Genomic DNA, 14,995 nt, shown 5'->3' with positions numbered 1-14,995 from the left:
ATATAATTCAAGAACACCTGGGAACACCATACACACACCTCCAGAATACCTGAGAACACCATACATACAGTGGGGGAAAAGAGTATTTGATCCCTTGCTGACTTTGTAAGTTTGCCCACTGATAAAGACATGAACAGTCTATAATTTTAAGTGTAGGTTAATTTTAACATTGAGAGAGAGAATATCAAAAATAAAATCCAGAAAATTACATTGTATAAATTATATACATTTATTTGCATTTTGCAGTGAGAAATAAATATTTGATCCCCTACCAACCATACCTGAGAACACCATACATAACATACACCTCCAGAATACCTGAGCACAGCATGTATACACGTCCAGAATACCTGACAACACCATACATACACCTCCAGAACACCGTAATACACGTCCAGAATGCCTGAAAACACCATATATACACAATTCCAGAAAACCTAAGAACACCATACATACAGCTCCAGAACACCTGAGAACACTGTACACACATCTCCAGAATACCTGAGAAGACCGTACATACATCTCCAGAATAAGTGAGAAAACTGTACATACAACTCAACAATACCTGAGAACACTGAACATACATCTCCAGAAGACCTGAGAACACTGTACATATATCTCCAGAATACCTGAGAACACTGTACACATATCTCCAGAATACCTGAGAACACTGTACATATATCTCCAGAATACCTGAGAACACTGTACATATATCTGCAGAATACTTGAGAACACTGTACATATATCTCCAGAATACCTGAGAACACCATACATACATCTCCAGAATACCTGAGAACACTGTACATATATCTCCAGAATACCTAAGAACACTGTACACACATCTCCAGAATACCTGAGAACACTGCACACACATCTCCAGAATATCTGAGAACACTGTACACACATCTCCAGAATACCTGAGAACACTGTACACACATCTCCAGAATACCTGAGAACACTGTACCTATATCTGCAGAATACTTGAGAACACTGTACCTATATCTCCAGAATACCTGAGAACACCATACATACATCTTCAGAAGACCTGAGAACACTGTACATATATCTCCAGAATACCTGAGAACACTGTACACATATCTCCAGAATACCTGAGAACACTGTACACACATCTCCAGAATACCTGAGAACACTGTACATATATCTCCAGAATACCTGAGAACACTGTACATATATCTGCAGAATACTTGAGAACACTGTACATATATCTCCAGAATACCTGAGAACACCATACACACATCTCCAGAATACCTGAGAACACTGTACATATATCTCCAGAATATCTGAGAACACTGTACATACATCTCCAGAATACCTGAGAACACTGTACACACATCTCCAGAATACCTGAGAACACTGTACATATATCTCCAGAATACCTGATATCACCTTACATACAACTCCACAATACCTGAGAACACCATGCATACACCTCCAGAATACCTGAGAACACTGTACACACATCTCCAGAATACCTGAGAACACTGTACACACATCTCCAGAATACCTGAGAACACTGTACACACATCTCCAGAATACCTGAGAACACTGTACATATATCTCCAGAATACCTGAGAACACTGTACATATATCTCCAGAATACCTGAGAACACTGTACATATATCTCCAGAATACCTGAGAACACTGTACATACATCTCCAGAATACCTGAGAACACTGTACACACATCTCCAGAATACCTGAGAACACTGTACACACATCTCCAGAATACCTGAGAACACTGTACACACATCTCCAGAATACCTGAGAACACTGTACACACATCTCCAGAATACCTGAGAACACTGTACACACATCTGCAGAATACCTGATATCACCTTACATACAACTCCACAATACCTGAGAACACTGAACATACATCTCCAGAAGACCTGAGAACACTGTACATATATCTCCAGAATACCTGAGAACACTGTACACATATCTCCAGAATACCTGAGAACACTGTACATATATCTTCAGAATACTTGAGAACACTGTACATATATCTGCAGAATACTTGAGAACACTGTACATATATCTCCAGAATACCTGAGAACACCATACATACATCTCCAGAAGACCTGAGAACACTGTACATATATCTCCAGAATACCTGAGAACACTGTACACATCTCCAGAATACATGAGAACACTGTACACACATCTCCAGAATACCTGAGAACACTGTACATATATCTCCAGAATACCTGAGAACACTGTACATATATCTCCAGAATACCTGAGAACACTGTACATATATCTGCAGAATATTGAGAACACTGTACATATATCTCCAGAATACCTGAGAACACCATACATACATCTCCAGAATACCTGAGAACACTGTACACATATCTCCAGAATATCTCAGAACACTGTACACACATCTCCAGAATAACTGAGAACACTGTACACACATCTCCAGAATACCTGAGAACACTGTACACACATCTCCAGAATACCTGAGAACACTGTACACACATCTCCAGAATACCTGAGAACACTGTACACACATCTCCAGAATACCTGATATCACCTTACATACAACTCCACAATACCTGAGAACACTGAACATACATCTCCAGAAGACCTGAGAACACTGTACATATAGCTCCAGAATACCTGAGAACACTGTACACATATCTCCAGAATACCTGAGAACACTGTACATATATCTGCAGAATACTTGAGAACACTGTACATATATCTCCAGAATACCTGAGAACACCATACATACATCTCCAGAATACCTGAGAACACTGTACATGTATCTCCAGAATACCTGAGAACACTGTACACACATCTCCAGAATACCTGAGAACACTGTACACACATCTGCAGAATACTTGAGAACACTGTACATATATCTCTAGAATACCTGAGAACACCATACATACATCTCCAGAATACCTGATATCACCTTACATACAACTCCACAATACCTAACAACACCATGCATACACCTCCAGAATACCTGAGAACACTGTACACACATCTCCAGAATACCTGAGAACACTGTACACACATCTCCAGAATACCTGAGAACACTGTACACACATCTCCAGAATACCTGAGAACACTGTACATATATCTCCAGAATACCTGATATCACCTTACATACATCTCCAGAATACCTGAGAACACTGTACATATATCTCCAGAATACCTGAGAACACCATACATACATCTCCAGAATACCTGAGAACACTGTACATATATCTCCAGAATACCTGAGAACACTGTACACACATCTCCAGAATACCTGAGAACACTGTACACACATCTCCAGAATACCTGAGAACACTGTACACACATCTCCAGAATACCTGATATCACCTTACATACAACTCCACAATACCTGAGAACACTGTACATATATCTCCAGAATACCTGATATCACCTTACATACAACTCCACAATACCTGAGAACACCATGCATACACCTCCAGAATACCTGAGAACACTGTACACACATCTCCAGAATACCTGAGAACACTGTACACACATCTCCAGAATACCTGAGAACACTGTACATATATCTCCAGAATACCTGAGAACACTGTACATATATCTCCAGAATACCTGAGAACACTGTACATATATCTGCAGAATACTTGAGAACACTGTACATATATCTCCAGAATACCTGAGAACACCATACATACATCTCCAGAAGACCTGAGAACACTGTACATATATCTCCAGAATACCTGAGAACACTGTACACACATCTCCAGAATACCTGAGAACACTGTACACACATCTCCAGAATACCTGATATCACCTTACATACAACTCCACAATACCTGAGAACACCATGCATACACCTCCAGAATACCTGAGAACACTGTACACACATCTCCAGAATACCTGAGAACACTGTACACACATCTCCAGAATACCTGAGAACACTGTACATACACTCACTGGCCACTTTATTAGGTACACCTGTCCAACTTCTTGTTAACACTTCTTAATTTCTAATCAGCCAATCACATGGCGGCAACTCAGTGCATTTAGGCATGTAGACATGGTCAAGACAATCTCCTGCCGTTCAAACCGAGCATCAGTATGGGGAAGAAAGGTGATTTGAGAGCCTTTGAACGTGGCATGGTTGTTGGTGCCAGAAGGGCTGGTCTGAGTATTTCAGAAACTGCTGATCTACTGGGATTTTCACGCACAACCATCTCTAGGGTTTACAGAGAATGGCCCGAAAAAGAAAAAAAATCCAGTGAGCGGCAGTTCTGTGGGCGGAAATGCCTTGTTGATGCCAGAGGTCAGAGGAGAATGGGCAGACTGGTTTGAGCTGATAGAAAGGCAACAGTGACTCAAATCGCCACCCGTTACAACCAAGGTAGGCCTAAGAGCATCTCTGAACGCACAGTGCGTCGAACTTTGAGGCAGATGGGCTACAGCAGCAGAAGACCACACCGGGTACCACTCCTTTCAGCTAAGAACAGGAAACTGAGGCTACAATTTGCACAAGCTCATCGAAATTGGACAGTAGAAGATTGGAAAAACATTGCTTGGTCTGATGAGTCTCGATTTCTGCTGCGACATTCGGATGGTAGGGTCAGAATTTGGCGTAAACAACATGAAAGCATGGATCCATCCTGCCTTGTATGGAGCATCTTTGGGATGTGCAGCCGACAAATCTGCGGCAACTGTGTGATGCCATCATGTCAATATGGACCAAAATCTCTGAGGAATGCTTCCAGCACCTTGTTGAATCTATGCCACGAAGAATTGAGGCAGTTCTGAAGGCAAAAGGGGGTCCAACCCGTTACTAGCATGGTGTACCTAATAAAGTGGCCGGTGAGTGTATATCTCCAGAATACCTGAGAACACTGTACACACATCTCCAGAATACCTGAGAACACTGTACACACATCTCCAGAATACCTGATATCACCTTACATACAACTCCACAATACCTGAGAACACCATGCATACACCTCCAGAATACCCGAGAACACTGTACACACATCTCCAGAATACCTGAGAACACTGTACACATATCTCCAGAATACCTGAGAACACTGTACACACATCTCCAGAATACCTGAGAACACTGTACACACATCTCCAGAATACCTGAGAACACTGTACACACATCTCCAGAATACCTGAGAACACTGTACACACATCTCCAGAATACCTGAGAACACTGTACACACATCTCCAGAATACCTGAGAACACTGTACACACATCTCCAGAATACTGTACACACATCTCCAGAATACTGTACACACATCTCCAGAATACCTGAGAACACTGTACACACATCTCCAGAATACCTGAGAACACTGTACACACATCTCCAGAATACCTGAGAACACTGTACACACATCTCCAGAATACTGTACACACATCTCCAGAATACCTGAGAACACTGTACACACATCTCCAGAATACCTGAGAACACTGTACACACATCTCCAGAATACCTGAGAACACTGTACACACATCTCCAGAATACCTGAGAACACTGTACACACATCTCCAGAATACCTGAGAACACTGTACACACATCTCCAGAATACCCGAGAACACTGTACACACATCTCCAGAATACCCGAGAACACTGTACACACATCTCCAGAATACCTGAGAACACTGTACACACATCTCCAGAATACCTGAGAACACTGTACACACATCTCCAGAATACCTGAGAACACTGTACACACATCTCCAGAATACCTGAGAACACTGTACACACATCTCCAGAATACCTGAGAACACTGTACACACATCTCCAGAATACCTGAGAACACTGTACACACATCTCCAGAATACCTGAGAACACTGTACACACATCTCCAGAATACTGTACACACATCTCCAGAATACTGTACACACATCTCCAGAATACCTGAGAACACTGTACACACATCTCCAGAATACCTGAGAACACTGTACACACATCTCCAGAATACCTGAGAACACTGTACACACATCTCCAGAATACCTGAGAACACTGTACACACATCTCCAGAATACCTGAGAACACTGTACACACATCTCCAGAATACCTGAGAACACTGTACACACATCTCCAGAATACCTGAGAACACTGTACACACATCTCCAGAATACTGTACACACATCTCCAGAATACCTGAGAACACTGTACACACATCTCCAGAATACCTGAGAACACTGTACACACATCTCCAGAATACCTGAGAACACTGTACACACATCTCCAGAATACCTGAGAACACTGTACACACATCTCCAGAATACCTGAGAACACTGTACACACATCTCCAGAATACCTGAGAACACTGTACACACATCTCCAGAACACCTGAGAACACTGTACACACATCTCCAGAACACCTGAGAACACTGTACACACATCTCCAGAACACCTGAGAACACTGTACACACATCTCCAGAACACCTGAGAACACTGTACACACATCTCCAGAACACCTGATATCACCTTACATACACCTCCAGAATACCTGAGAACACCATACATACACATTCAGAACACCTGAGCAGACCGTATATGCACCTTTACACCTAATATAGAGCTATGGAAACTCCATCTCTACAGCAGTTTCACAGCTTACTACTAGAATGATACAGTGTAACAAACCATGTTGTCAGAATGAGCAGAATTTCAGCCTCTGGATCTATACAAAAATGTTTCCATACTCAATATGCAAATTGCCTCTTCTGAGAAAAAGAGCACTTAACTCTATAGCGCCACCTGTTGGAAGTAGCGATCCTACAAGTCACAATCAACCCTTTAATGAGTCGTGCAATATGACTTAGGATAAAAGCCAAATCAGTATCTCAATTCGCAGACACGGTGTTTCGGGCTGTTGGCCCTCGTCAGTGCGAAGCATGAGAACTGATTTGGCTAGGTGAGAGGCTCTGGACTGGGGTCTAAGGGGTAACGTTTCTCCTTATGGAGAGTGACATACCATCTCTGGCTTGTCAAGGTAAGGAGGCTTATTCGCCGTGCAATGCTCCTCTGGGAAATATAATATGCAAATTGCCTCTTCTGAGAAAAAGAGGACGCCAGTCCAGAGCCTCTCACCTAGCCAAATCAGTTCTCATGCTTCGCACTGACGAGGGCCAACAGCCCGAAACACCGTGTCTGCGAATTGAGATACTGATTTGGCTTTTATCCTAAGTCATATTGCACGACTCATTAGAGGGTTGATTGTGACTTGTAGGATCGCTACTTCCAACAGGTGGCGCTATAGAGTTTAAGTCCTCTTTTTCTCAGAAGAGGCAATTTGCATATTTAATTTCCCAGAGGAGCATTGCACGGCAAATAAGCCTCCTTACCTTGACAAGCCAGAGATGGTATGTCACTCTCCATAAGGAGAAACCTTACCCCTTAGACTCCATACTCAATATCATTTAAACACAAAGGTCTGATTTATCAAGTAGTTTTCTCCACTGTTTTGGCTTAAAACTGTTAGCAATGTGGCACAATATGTACGTTTGCCATTTCTAGGCCAGTCTCAGTCAGGTTCACCCTCTTTTTGAATGAAGGGGGCATGACTAAAGCACAATACATAGGAGTAACTGGATTAAAACTTCAGCTTTTAATAATATATTAAAACACACAAAAAAATCGCCAATATTCAAACAAATGAACATTAAACAAACGAGGCCAACAAATGACTGCGTATCTGTTATTTGGAGGGGAGTGTAGAATAACTATTAAGGTTATTTGGGGTACATTTTAGGGTTTATTTGAATCATTGACAAAGTGGTATAGGGAAGGTTGTCATTTCCCCATTTCTGACCTCCATATTGTGTGGCTTGGTGAAGTTACCTCCATTGAGGAGCTATATCCATTGAAAACTACTGATGAACGTGGATGTAGGAAGTGACCGACTATGTCATTAACTGGGGAATCCGTGCAATATCCATATTTCGTTATGACTTACCACTTTTTTCTTTAGATCTGTGTCATCAGCGCAGGTTTTTAGGGTGCCAACCTCCGCAGCAAGGTAGGGAGACAACAGTGTTTATAGGGTTATTCTGCACTCCCCTCCGAATAACAGATAAGCAGTCATTTGTTGACCTTTTGCTTAATGTTTATTTGTTTGCATATCAGTGATTCTTTGTGTTTTAATATGCTATTAAAAATGAAGTTTTAATCAAGTTATTCTACAATGCTAGTTCTCCTTTCTGGCACTCACTATTGATTACTCGGTGAATACGATGCAGGGGATAATGCCACCAGTTTAAGAAGGAAAAAAAAAAAAAAAGATCGACAGGCTAGAAAAGAGTGGGAATAGTTCTTATCCATTAAAAAGGATCTGTGGCACGTCCAGCAGTGATGGAAGCCCTGACAGTAGTGTATGCCAACAGATCCTAATACACCATTGTGATAGCAGACTGCTATGGAGAAAGGAGAACAACAGATCCGTCAACAGCAGCTTACTGACGGCTCTCATAGAAAAACATGAAAGAGAATACTTAAAAAGTAATACAAGTATTTGCTATATTTAAGCTTTAAGGGACATCATTTAATCTATGTCTGAAAATAAATGAATAAGTGACAGATTTGTTTGATCAGAGTCATCAGCGACTGTGACGTTCCGAATAGTCTGAGGACACAGTAATGGGGTAACATTGGGGCACTTCGAGACCTCATACCGCAAACGGGGAGAAGTGAAGTACAGGTGTATCTCACAAAATTAGAATATCATCAAAAATGAATTTATTTCAGTTCTTCAATACAAAAAGTTAAACTCACATTATATAGAGTCATTACAGAGTGATGTATTTCAAGTGTTTATTTCTGTTAATGTTGATGATTATGGCTTACAGCCAGTGAAAACCCAAAAGTCATTATCTCAGTAAATTAGAATACTTTACAACACCAGCTTGAAAAATGATCTTAAAATCCGAAATGTTGGCCTACTGAAATGTATGTTCAGTAAATGCACTCAATAATTGGTCGGGGCTCCTTTGGCATCAATTACTGCATTATTGCGGCGTGGCATGGAGGCGAACAGTCTGTGGCACTGCTGAGGTGTTATGGAAGCCCAGGTTGCTTTGATAGCAGCCTTCAGCTCATCTGCATTGTTGGGTCTGGTGTCTCTCATCTTCCTCTTGATAATAACCCCATAAAGAATCTATGGGGTTAAGGTCAGGCGAGTTTGCTGGCCAATCAAGCAGTGATGCTGTTGTTTTTAAACCTGGTATTGGTACTTTTGGCAATAGATCACTCTGTTTGTAATGACTCTATATAGTATATGAGTTTCACTGTTTGTATTGAAGAACTGAAATAAATTGCTAATGACTTACTCACAGCCAAAGCTAACAGACACTTCTCCATCCTCCTCCTTCTCGACCTGTCTTCTGTAGTAATGAGCGAATATACTCTTTACTCGAGATTTCTCGAGCACGCTCTGGGGTCCTCCGAGTATTTTTTAGTGCTCGGAGATTTAGTTTTTCTTGCCGCAGCTGAATGATTTACATCTGTTAGCCAGCATAAGTACATGTGGGGGTTGCCTGGGGTTAACCATTCTGCTGCCTCACCACCACCCGAGCTACAGTCTCACCACCACCCGAGCTGAAGCCTCACCACCACCCGAGCTGCCGCCTCACCACCACCAGAGCTGCCGCCTCACCACCACCAGAGCTGCCGCCTCACCACCACCAGAGCTGCCGCCTCACCACCACCAGAGCTGCCGCCTCACCACCACCCGAGCTGCGGCACCCCGACCTTCTGTCTCTTGCCCATTATCCCATAGAATGTAAGTCCGCAAGGACAGGGTCCTCTCCCCTCTGTACTAGTCTGTCATTGTAAATTTGTTTACTGTAAACGTTATCTATAACTCTGTACGTAACCCCTTTTCACATGTACAGCACCATGGAATTAATGGTGCTATACAAATAAATAATAATAATAAATGAACTTTTTGATGATATTTTAATTTTGTGAGATGTACTTGTAGCAACCATTGGCAAAATCAGACATGGTGACACCATAGACCATTACAATACTTACAGGATTGCAACATATTAAAATAAAATCCTGGAAACCATCAATAAGCAGGTCCTTGGTAGATGGAGGATTTTACATATGCACTGAGAATGCAAAGGTGTAAGCTGTTCTCAATGAGCGCAGATTTTTTCTCATCCTTACCACCTCTAACAGTACTGCTGACTGTAGGCGGGATTGGGCCATGTTCACATGGGTCAGATCTGCTGCAGATTACAGGAGCAGCTCTGTGGCTCAAAAAATCTCATCCATACGCAGACAAGCTGCAACATAAATTGACTGGCGCTGCGAATATTCACGCTGTAGATATTCACATCAGATTTTCCCCTTTGCAGTGCAACAAGTGATATTCGTGGTAAATCAGCAGCAATATAAATCTACAATACAGCCTGTTAGGCCACATTCACATGGTAGGTATTTTACATCAGTATGTGTAAGCCAAAACCAGGAGTGGAACAATCAGAGGAAAAGTATAATAGAAACATATGCACCACTTCTGCATTTATCACCCACTCCTGGTTTTGGCTTACACATACTGATGTAAAATACTGACCAAATACTGAATGTGCAAACGTAGCCTTAAAGGGAATTTCACAATTAAGACAATTATGCGAGGACTATGTTGGGCCAATATACTGTTTGAAGGACTATGTGGGGCCTATTATTCTGTAAGGAGGACTATGTGGGGCCCACTATTCTGTAAGGAGGACTATGTGGGGCCCATTATTCTGTAAGGAGGACTATGTGGGGCCCATTATTCTGTAAGGAGGACTATGTGGGGCCCATTATTCTGTAAGGAGGACTATGTGGGGCCCATTATTCTGTAAGGAGGACTATGTGGGGCCCATTATTCTGTAAGGAGGACTATGTGGGGCCCACTATTCTGTAAGGAGGACTATGTGGGGCCCACTATCCTGTAAGGAGGACTATGTGGGGCCCAGTATTCTGTAAGGAGGACTATGTGGGGCCCATTATTCTGTAAGGAGGACTATGTGGGGCCCATTATTCTGTAAGGAGGACTATGTGGGGCCCATTATTCTATAAGGAGGACTATGTGGGGCCCATTATTCTATAAGGAGGACTATGTGGGGCCCATTATTCTGTAAGGAGGACTATGTGAGCCCCTTATTCTGTGAGGACTATGTGGAGCCCATTATTCTGTAAGGAAAGATATGTGGGGCCTATTATTCTGTAAAGAGGACTATGTGGGGCCCATTATTCTGTAAGGAGGACTATGTGGGGCCCATTATTCTATAAGGAGGACTATGTTGGGCCCACTATTCTGTAAGGAGGACTATGTGGGGCCCATTATTCTGTAAGGAGGACTATGTGGGGCCACTTATTCTGTAAGGAGGACTATGTGGGACCCATTAGTCTGTAAGGAGGACTATGTGGGGCCCACTATTCTGTAAGGAGGACTATGTGGGGCCCATTATTCTGTAAGGAGGACTATGTGGGGCCCATTATTCTGTAAGGAGGACTATGTGGGGCCCATTATTCTGTAAGGAGGACTATGTGGGGCCCATTATTCTGTAAGGAGGACTATGTGGGGCCCATTATTCTGTAAGGAGGACTATGTGGGGCCCATTATTCTGTAAGGAGGACTATGTGGGGCCCACTATTCTGTAAGGAGGACTATGTGGGGCCCACTATTCTGTAAGGAGGACTATGTGGGGCCCAGTATTCTGTAAGGAGGACTATGTGGGGCCCATTATTCTGTAAGGAGGACTATGTGGGGCCCATTATTCTGTAAGGAGGACTATGTGGGGCCCATTATTCTATAAGGAGGACTATGTGGGGCCCATTATTCTATAAGGAGGACTATGTGGGGCCCATTATTCTGTAAGGAGGACTATGTGGGCCCCTTATTCTGTGAGGACTATGTGGAGCCCATTATTCTGTAAGGAAAGATATGTGGGGCCTATTATTCTGTAAAGAGGACTATGTGGGGCCCATTATTCTGTAAGGAGGACTATGTGGGGCCCATTATTCTATAAGGAGGACTATGTTGGGCCCACTATTCTGTAAGGAGGACTATGTGGGGCCACTTATTCTGTAAGGAGGACTATGTGGGGCCACTTATTCTGTAAGGAGGACTATGTGGGACCCATTAGTCTGTAAGGAGGACTATGTGGGGCCCACTATTCTGTAAGGAGGACTATGTGGGGCCCATTATTCTGTAAGGAGGACTATGTGGGGCCCATTATTCTATAAGGAGGACTATGTGGGGCCCACTACTCTGTAAGGAGGACTATGTGGGGCCCATTATTCTGTAAAGAGGACTATGTGGGGCCCACATTTCTGTAAAAAGGACTATGTGGGGCCCATTATTCTGTAAGGAGAACTATGTGGGGCCCACTATTCTGTAAGGAGGACTATGTGGGGCCCATTATTCTGTAAGGAGGACTATGTGGGGCCCATTATTCTCTGAGGAGGACTATGTGGGGCCCATTATTCTGTAAGGAGGACTATGTGGGGCCCATTATTCTGTAAAGAGGACTATGTGGGCCCCTTATTCTGTGAGGACTATGTGGAGCCCATTATTCTGTAAGGAAAGATATGTGGGGCCTATTCTGTAAAGAGGACTATGTGGGGCTCATTATTCTATAAGGAGGACTATGTGGTGCCCATTATTCTGTAATGAAGGATATGTGGGGCCTATTATTCTGTACAGAGGACTATGTAGGGCCCATTATACTATATACTCGTTGGCCCGCGACTTTGTCCAAATTTTTCATTTTGGCCCTCTGTGTTTGAGTTTGACATCCCTGCTTTAATGGGAAGTAGTGGCATGGCTGTATAGGCCTATGTCACCTAATAAATATGCTGCCTTGTTTGTAGAGATTTGAGGTACGAGCCAAGAGAAATCTGACATACAAAGGCAAATGCAAATCAGGCTGGAAGTGCACTGGGGTCGTGTCAATGTATCTGCACGGCTTCATCCATGTGAACTGACGCCCCCAGTGCACGTTCAACCTGATTTGCATGTGACTTCTACATTAGATTTCTCATGACTAGCCCGCTGGATCTTTACAGAAAAGGGATCTACTTAATTGAGTAACAAGCTCCTATACGGCCATACCACCATCTCCATATGTTCACACGTGCTGATGACAGGTTCCCTTTAATGAGTCAATGAGATGCAAAGGCCATTCATTACACTTAACGTGTTAATTAATAAGGAAAACACAAAAAATATTTGGCTCATCAACATCAACTTGCTCATGGTTTCCATCTACAAACAGCAGAAAAGATGATAAAAATATCATTGGCATTAACACAAAAATAACTAATATTTAGATTTATGGGCCCATCCTCATCCTCCTCCTCCAGGCCCTGCTCATATCTGCTCTCATAAATTGCATGATGGGCGCCCACAAAGATAGTGCAGGGGACCCCCCATTCTAACATAGTGCAAGGAGATATCCCCCCCATTCTAATATAGCACAAGGGGCCCCACCATTCTAAGATAGTACAGGGGACCCCCGAATTCTAAGATAGTGCAAGAGACCCCCATTCTGGTTTAGCACAGGGGGCCCCACCATTCTAAGATAGAGCAGGGGACCCTCCATTCTAATACAGCACAGGGGGCCCCACCATTCTAAGATAGCGCACGGGACCCCCCATTCTAATACAGCACAGGGGGCCCCACCATTCTAAGATAGCGCAGGGGACCCCCCTTTCTAATACAGCACAGGGGACCCCACCATTCTAAGATAGCGCAGGGAACCCCCCTTTCTAATACAGCACAGGGGACCCCCCATTCTAATACAGCACAGGGGACCCCCCCATTCTGGTACAGCACAGGGGGCCCCACCATTCTAAGATAGCGCAGGGGACCCCTCATTCTAATACAGCACAGGGGGCCCCACCATTGTAAGATAGCGCAGGGGGCCGACCCCCATGAGGGGCCCTCCCCACCCTCCCCCACTGGCCAGCTCCCGGCCACTGCTCTCTGTGGCTGATGTATGGCAGACTGCATCATTCCCCAATCCAGGTCCTGGCAGCAGTGAGGAGCTAACCCTAAAGCAGTGGTAACTTCCCAGCCCCCTCCGGTCCAGGCGCTTCCCCTGAGCCACACATTCCCCTCACAGAGCTACTGCAGCCTGTCTCCTACTAATGACACTACTCGGGGACAGAAGGGGGCTCCTCCATGACAGGTGTCACTAACCTGCTGCCTCTCGGAGCCTGTCACACACATGGGACGTCTCTCGCGGCTCCGGGATCACGCAGACAGCGCGGCTGGTCCTCCTGTCTCCTCGGCGGTCTCCTTAGAGGGAGTGTCCATAGTCACCTACAGCAGGCTGTCACGTATCGGGCAGCCCCTCCTCACTCTCAGACTGCCCCTCCGTCCATCCTCATCCTCGCTGACCCTCACTTACTTGCCGTCTCTCTCCGGCTGTCTCTCTCCTTTCCCTTCTTGCAGTCTCTCCACCAACAACAACATTCAGTGACGTCACTCAGATCACGTGACTCCGATGGTCCTAAAAATAGATTCTATCAGAGAACGGGAGTGACTTGCAAATAAAGGGGCGTGGTCTGCTGAATAAAGAGCCTGCATCCCTTTAAAGGGGCCGCTGCAGGAAAGAGCTGCTACCTACACGTCGTAATGCAGGCGCGAGTTGTCGCGCGTTATATATGGGGCGCTCCTAGGACCCCGCTTATTGCAGTTACCAGCGCTTTGTCTTCGGTTTCTATGTGTTTGTGTCAGTTTTACAATATAGCTTCTTGGAGGAAATTGCATAAATAGTAATTCCATAATCATCATTATTATTTCTCTCAGATCTCCCTCTATCGCTCCGATAGTCCTGGTCTGCGGCATGTTACCGGGCGACAGGCTGTCTTATGAGAGTCAATGCTTCCCTGGCCCTGTACCATTACAGCAGTCCGTCTCCCTGCAGCCGCCTATGGTGGACATATATGGCCAAGCACCACTGTACAGATGCTAATGTGCCATCTGTTCCCTTGTGACCCCCCTGTACC

At 44.0% G+C, this 14,995-nt stretch overlaps 1 protein-coding gene across 7 annotated transcripts in view; it reads right to left on the bottom strand.

The window, feature by feature from the left end:
• Positions 1-14,474, bottom strand: part of HDAC5 (histone deacetylase 5) — a 99,538-nt gene extending 85,064 nt beyond the window's left edge. For 3 of the 7 annotated variants that reach the window (XM_077252529.1, XM_077252531.1, XM_077252534.1), the window contains exon 1: positions 14,395-14,463. The gene's annotated coding sequence lies outside the window, so the exon portion shown is untranslated. Of the gene's footprint in view, positions 1-14,183 lie in introns of all 7 variants that reach the window. The other 4 variants (XM_077252528.1, XM_077252532.1, XM_077252533.1 and 1 more) reach the window with 3 other exon arrangements.
• Positions 14,475-14,995: the final 521 nt, after the last annotated feature.

Source organism: Ranitomeya variabilis, chromosome 4 (assembly GCF_051348905.1).
Source record: "Ranitomeya variabilis isolate aRanVar5 chromosome 4, aRanVar5.hap1, whole genome shotgun sequence".
Taxonomy (NCBI): Eukaryota; Metazoa; Chordata; class Amphibia; order Anura; family Dendrobatidae; genus Ranitomeya; species Ranitomeya variabilis.
Note: the sequence above shows the minus strand (reverse complement) of the source record. Positions and strands in the feature narration are given on the sequence as shown.